This window comes from Heloderma suspectum, chromosome 10, assembly GCF_057233095.1.
Source record: "Heloderma suspectum isolate Gila_16-S chromosome 10, 16-S_ref, whole genome shotgun sequence".
Classification (NCBI taxonomy): Eukaryota; Metazoa; Chordata; class Lepidosauria; order Squamata; family Helodermatidae; genus Heloderma; species Heloderma suspectum.
Genome location: NC_139467.1, coordinates 36,646,750 through 36,654,443, shown reverse-complemented (window position 1 = coordinate 36,654,443; position 7,694 = coordinate 36,646,750).

Here is a 7,694-nt window from a genome sequence, read left to right as displayed (position 1 = left end):
CGCGCCGTCCTCCTCCTCCTCCTCCTTTTTAAATTTACCTCATCTGTTAGCCGGGGGGGGGGGGGCGTGTGAGCGCGCGTCGGTCGGTCGCTCGGTCGGTCGGTCGCTCGGTCGGTCTCTTTCCTCCCTCCCCGCACCTCCCCCCCCCCCCCCGGTCAAGCAGAAGAACCTGACGGGCGCTGCGTCGCCCGCCGCCTCAGGAAAGCGCGCGCGCGCCCCCGCGCCCTCACAGAGGCAGCCGCCACCTCGCCCGCCCGACTTTAACGGCATTTAAACGGAGGCGCGCCGGCCGTTCCCGTCGTTAACGATCGTGTGAGGGGAACAATGACAACAGTCAACGGGAAGGAGGCCGCGCCACACACACACACACCCTTAACCCGCGAAGTTGGGGGGGGCAGCTTTCAGGCCTCAGTCCTGGAACCGTGCGGGGTGACAACAAGAGTGCCTCTGAACGCGTGGGGAGTGCCCCCCTCCTTTTTATGCACCTGCCACAAGTAGCCACAAGCACGACCCACACGCCTACAGCGGCGACTGCATCACAGGGCGGTGGGGAAGTTCCAGCCCGCGAAGGGCGCCGCGTTCCGTGCCTAGTCAGAAGCAAACCCACGGAATCCACTGAACGGGGGCTTAATGAATACAGGACTGCAGCCTTCTGCACTTGTCATTTCCGCCCATTACCAATCTTGTACACACAGCAATCACGTAGTTCGCATGTACGGGGTGGGGGGCGGGGGAGGATACTGTGGCGCTTGGGTTTAAAAGATGGGTGGGCTTTTTTTTTTAAACTCTTTAATGAAGCACCTTGGATAGCTCCTTTAGAGCTTTGTTTGACTGAAACCTGGAAGGGATTCACCGCCCCCACTGACATCGGACCCACCAGGTGTAAGAGCTAATCTGCATTAGGAGGTCCATCACTAACCCTGCTTTATTGTTGCCATTCAACATTTTCTTCCCAGATTGGCTCTGGGATGAAGGGATGTCCAAGCAGAACAGCCTGAGGTAGCCCTCTCCTACCGGGGACACCAGCCCAGCTTTCAAAACATTAAGGGCACAATCCTATGCATGTTTAGACAGAAAAAAAGTCATACAGTTTCTAGCGTGGCTGGCTGGGGAATGTTAGCAGTTGCAGGGCTTTTTTGAGCCTTAAAATAGCTGTCATCAGTAGTTGCCACTGCTCAGTCAGGATAAAAACAGATGTTAGTCTTTAAGGAGCCACAAGATATTGTAAAATATATTTCCTGTGTAACACAAGCTAACACAACTACCTCCTAAAGCTTTTATATTGGTATTAGTGAGGTTACAAACTTGTATTGGTTTCATAGTTGTTTAGAACCACCATGGCTTTCCCCCACAAAATCCTGGAAAATTGGGAATGATAGTTTGAGGACGATGCTGAGAATTCCATTCAGGATTCCTATCCCAGCTTCATATCTCTACAATTTCTAGAGTTCCCTAGGAGGGGGCCTATGAATACTTTACACAGCCACCAATTCTGTGAGAAAATAACCTCAGTACCCCAGTCACTCTACTTTTTCAATTGGATTACATTTCTGTTTTATTCCTGCCAGTTGAAATGTGCCTGCCGACCTCTTCGAAAGTTTTTTAAGCAGGCATTAAAGACTCTATTATTCCAGCCGCCCTTCCCTTTTTAGAACTCTTGTTTCTTTTGCTGACCTTTGTATACTGTTTTTAAGCTGTGTTTTATTGTTGGATTAAAAAAAATGTTTCCATTTTAAAGTTGTTTTAGTTATATGTTGTTTGTATATATTGTTCGTATGCTTTTATGTAAATGGTTTTTAACTTTGTATATTGTATTGTAATATTTTAACTTTTGTAAACTGCCCAGAGAGCTTTGGCTATGGGGCAGTATAGAAATGTGAATAATAATAATAATCTTAATGCCTATTATTTTGTCCTGGCTCCCAAACTGATTATTACACTAGGAACCTTCTAAAAAGAATTTTGTCTTGCCCTACTTGTATGATACCTCACTCAAAAGGAAATCTCCAGACATAATATTTGTGCGAGCAGCCTGACAACCCAATCAATCCCTCTTAGATGTGTCCCCCATGACTTAACATTTGGAAATCACTCTAGTGGAAATAGTTCTAAGCAACATCTTTTTAATGTGCGAAACCATGTACTGAAAAAGATACACAGCAGTAATCCTGCCAGCATCAAATGTTAAGCAAACTAAAACATCCACTTAAAGCTTGAGTCACTTTCCTTCCCTTGCCATTCAATTTGCAGACTGCCATCCCTGCTGTGACTGTCCATTGCTTGCTCAGCCCCCTGCCCCACCCTATTTGTTTTCAAAATAACATATATGGAAGACTACTAGGCCTGAGGCAGTTTGGTTAACTTGATGTTGCCAGCTGAGTTTTCCCCATGTGGCTTTCAAAGTTCATGTCACCATTTGTAGCATTATTCCATTATTCCCAGGATGTAGGAAGTTACAAATATGTTTTTGAAAAGAGGTAATTACAATCAACACTGAATATATGAAGCTGCCTGGAAATAGGGACACATGAATTGGAGGTGGCTGGTCCCCATGGTAGTACCAACACAGAAGCTTTATTTCTGCTTGTGACACACTTAGGGCGCAATCTTATGGGGATAGGCGGCTGCCTCCAAACTTGAAGGGGATTGTTCCCTCTGTGCTTCTCCTGCCCTGCATTTGTGGCTAGACAGCCAATTTCGACTGTCTAGCTGTGGGAAGGCGGATGGGGGAGGAGGCTGCCAGATGACACATAAGATGTGTCATACCAGCATTTCCACCTTCCCCGCCCCGGAACACCCCATTTTGACCACTCCGTGCTCCTCTTCCGAGCATGGAGTGTGGGGCTGTTCCACCCTGCCTGTGAGGCACCACGGAAGGTGGGGGGGAAACTTGGTTCTCCGGGAACCGACCTTGGGGTACGGGCTCCGAGGTCAGTTCCCAGAAACCCACATATCCAATGGCCGTCTAGCCGCTGACTAGTGGCCATAGGATTGCTCCCTCATTGTCTGAACTCTGCATGTGCTTGGAGGCACTTTTCTGTATTACTTCACATATGCCAGGACTCTATCCTAGCATTGAAAACAGGTTCTACAGTATGTCTGACCTCTAGTAGGCCCTGGCAAAAATTAAGCTCCACCTATCACTGTCTTTATAGCAAGGTGAAGCAAGGAAAATTTTATTTCCTCCAAGATTCCTTATACATGAAAGATGAGCCTTTGAAACCAAACCTTCCACAACCAGAACTTACCTAGAATATGTACACAAATGCTTAGGGTGCTTCCAGATGGAAGGCATCTAGCACTACCAGTCAAGTTATGCAGCTCCATCTTTTTCTCCTTAACAATTTTTTGTGGAAAGAAAAAAAGATGGAATTGGCAGTGGGAAAGCAAGGGAGGGCTACAAGACGAAGGCAACATCATCTGGACCCCTGTAAAATTCCATTAATCAGGCAGGGTGATTGCACAATGAAAGCCTCATCTCGAAGCACCCTTACTCTAGAGGTATGGTGGCCACCATGAAAGGATCTCCAAAAAGGAGGACGAAAGGAGATGATGCTGGTTTGCATAAAATGTGCATATGCTAATTGATATGCATAGATGCAAATTTAGAAATAATTATTATAATTTAAATAAAAATATGGCACATCTCACCATAGAGTAGAAGACTGTGACCAGAAGACCTACGTGCCTGCCTGTTCAGGGCAACAGTTCTTATGGTTCTTTATCTTTAAGCTGTTATTGGACAGGACAGCCCTCCAAATCGAGGATGGTCCTCTGTAAAAGAGGACACATGGCCACCCTGTGTGTGTTTTTTAAAAACCAGAACAACAACAAAACCCTCTTTACATAGATCTACCAAAGTCTATAAAGCGGGTTGTTTCTCAATAGATCTTTGGCTAAATTACTACAAATTCATTTTGCCTTCAAAAGGTGTTGCAATCAAATCCTTTACTCTAGCAGGAAGTTGAGGGAAGGAACTAAACTCACTGTTAACACCTGCCACACACATGAGAACATGTTTTTTTTAATAAGATAGCTGCTATAGAAATAATATTTTTAAAGGCTCACAAAGGGAAAAGCAGGTGAGGAGAACTGAAGTTATGTCCTCATCCAACTTTTCCCCTCTCCCCCATCCTGACACTTCACTGACTTTATCAACAACGCAAAGTCCTTCCTTTGTCTGCCCCATGTCTCCCCCTCCCTTCACTCCAATACAGTCAACCCAACTGATATACAAAATAGTCAAGAGAAATCATCTTCTAATCATGGAAAGCACTGATTGTTAGGTGACAGGGTAATTAAAAAGGGAAAAATGGGAAGACTTGATAACAGAAGGATGTGGGATTCAGATTAAACAACTACAGATTAAACAACTCTCCCACCTCCAAGAAAACTAATCTCTCCAAGTCACACTCATGAGTAAATCCCATAGAAATCAGCATGCCTTACTTTTACATAAACATGAATGTGATCTGCTATTAACTGTGGGTTACCTGCAATTAAGCACCTTTACAGTTGGACCTACTTCAGAGGAAACATACATGATTTCCATTTATGCAGATGCACTCTTAAACACACTTGATAGGAAGCAGGTAACTTTGACATCACTGGAACTTACTTCCAAGTAAACAAGCTTTTAGAGTCAGGCTGTAACCCTATTGCAAATTTGAGCTAGGATCCATAGGATCTTAGCCTCGGGTTCTCTGTTTTCCTTCCTGAACATTTCATTGTTTGTAATTAATTGCAGTGTGTGTGTGTGTGTAGATTTGTAGTCCAGTGATAAATGTAATAGTTCTTCTCACTGGCATTAATGATTGATTAGTACCCAGCAGCTAAAAGTTAACAAAGGGAGCAGAGATCAATAGCAATCATGGGATGTCACTCAGAATTTGGAAGGAATGAGAGACATTGGTAGGGAGGAAATTAGCTGATATCATTAGCCCTTAAGCAGTTAAAAATATGATAGGTCCCAATCCTGAAAAGGCATTAAACTCATGCATCACCGCACACAATTCATCTTTAAGGCTGCAGTCCTAAACACACTTACTAAGTAGTAAGCCCTATTGAACAGTGGGACTTACTTCAAAGTAAATATGCGCAGTATTGTGCTGTAATAGCCTGAAGCTACAACCCCCTGTTTACTTCAAGTAATCCCATTAATTTCAACAAGGCTTCTCTAAAGCAAGTGCCTTCTGGATTGTGGCCATATGCCAGAGTTGGGCAACTTGTGGGCGAAAACATCTGGAGGGGACACAAGTCCCATCAGTCCTAGCCAGCATAGCCTATCGTGAGGGTTGATGGGAGCTGTAGGCCAAAATACCTGGAGGGCCACCAGCTACCCATTTCTGTCATATGTATACACTCTCCATTATACAAATAAGCCTAGTGGTATCTTATGCCATTTATGGTGGCATAAGATTCCTGGGCCAACTGAAATGAATGGAACTACTCCTAGTGGCATTGTTGAGTACATGCATGTTATCTGTAATAAAGGAACTTGCAGAAGAACTCTCAGAACCACTGCCTATTATCTTTGAGAAATCATGGAGGATAGGTGAAGTGCCAGATGATTGAAGGAGGGCTGATGTTGTCCCAATCTTCAAAAAGGGCAAAAAGGAGGAACCTGGGAATTACAGACCAGTCAGTCTGACATCAATCCCTGGGAAAATTCTGGAGCAGATGATAAAGCAATCCATCTGTAAGCACCTTGAAAACAATGCAGTGATTCCTCAAAGCCAACATGGATCTGTCAAGAACAAATCCTGCCAGACAAACCTGATCTCATTTTTTGATCAGGTCACCTCCCTTGTGGACTGTGGGAATGCTGTGGACATAATATACCTTGACTTCAGCAAAGCTTTTGACAAAGTGCCCCATGATATCCTGATGAGCAAACTAACTCAAAGTGGGCTAGATGAAACAACTCTCAGGTGGATCCACAGTTGGCGACAGAATGAGACTCAAAGAGTGCTTATCAATGGGATCTTCTCAAACTGGGGAGAGATAACGAGTGGGCTACCGCAGGGCTCAGTCCTGGGACCAGTGCTCTTCAACATTTTTATTAATGACTTGGAAGAGGAAGTGCAGGGAATGTTTATCAAATCTGCAGATGACACAAAATTGGGTGGGATAGCTAATACCTCAACAGAAGGATGACAGAAACAAAATTCCAAGTGATCTTGATAGACTGGAGCACTGGGCAGAAAACAACAGAATGACATTTAATAGGGATAAATGCCAAGTTCTGCACCTAGGAAAAGAAACCAAATGCACAATTACAAGATGGGGAATACTTGGCTCAAAATACTACAAGCGAGAAGGATCTTGGAATTGTTGTAGATCACAAGCTGAATATGAGCCAACAATGTGATGTGGCTGCAAAAAAGGCAAGTGCTATTTTGGGCTGCATTAATAGAAGTATAGCTTCCAAATCCCGGGAAGTACTAGTTCCCCTCTGCTCAGCACTGGTTAGGCCTCATCTGGAGTACTGTGACCGATTCTGGGCCCCACACTTTAAGAAGGATGCAGACAAACTGGAGAGGGTTCAGAGGAGGGCAACAAAGATGATCAGGGGACTGGAAATGAAGCCCTATGAAGAGAGACTGAAAGAACTGGGCATGTTTAGCCTTGAGAAGAGAAGACTGAGGGGAGATAGGATAGTGCTCTTCAAGTACTTGAAAGGTTGTCACAGAGAGGAAGGCCAGATCTCTTCTCGATCATCCCAGAGTGCAGGACACGGAATAGTGGGCTCAAGTTACAGGAAGCCAGATTCCGCCTGAACATCAGGAAACAGTGGAAACAATTTCCTAGGGAGGTGGTGGGCTCTCCCACACTGGAGGCATTCAAGATGAGGCTGGACAGCCATCTGTCAGGGATGCTCTTAGATTCCTGCATTGGGCAAGGGGTTGGACTCGACGGTCTTATAGGCCCCTTCCAACCCTACTATTCTACTATTGTATGATTCTATGATCTGTTGTTAACACACCACCTTGAGAGGGTTCCACCCTTAAAAATAATTTTAAATAAATTGTTGGTGTATACTGAATTAACACCTAATATTGGAATCGATCTGATAGGTTAGAACTGTACTTATCTATACTTTACAAAGAGGTGACAATCGTACCCTAAAGTGCTGCATTAGTCCAAGGTTTGAGAAGTACAAGCATACTGAAACCCAAAGCACAAGAGGAATTGTGGTTTCTTTAACTGTTTTGTAGAACCAAAATTTCAGGAGAACAAACAAGGAGTGTTGTGGTACCTTAAAGACGAACAGATTTAGGGTGCTTCCAGATGCTGGGCTCTTAATGTTACCAGTGAGAAGGCATTGTGCAGCTATTCTGTCATTTTCTCCTTAACCGATTTTCTGCAGTAAGAAAAAAGAAGAACTGTTGGGAAAACATGAGAGTAAACATGCTGCAATAGTACAATTTTATGAAGCAAGTCCAATTATGTTCAATGGGGTTTACTTTCAGGTAAGTGTGCATATGACATACTTCATGTATAGGACTGTGCTGTAAATCTGTGTGCTTTAAGTTGCCACATAGAAGGTCCTACTTTTCTTGGCATGATGTTCCAGCAGCTAATCAGTCTTGCCTCTCTTCTGTCTTCCACAAACTAGGGGTTTTGCACGGGCAACAGCTGTGGGGACAGGAAAGGACCCCTCCCCCTGCTTTACTGCCTGTATATTTTTACAA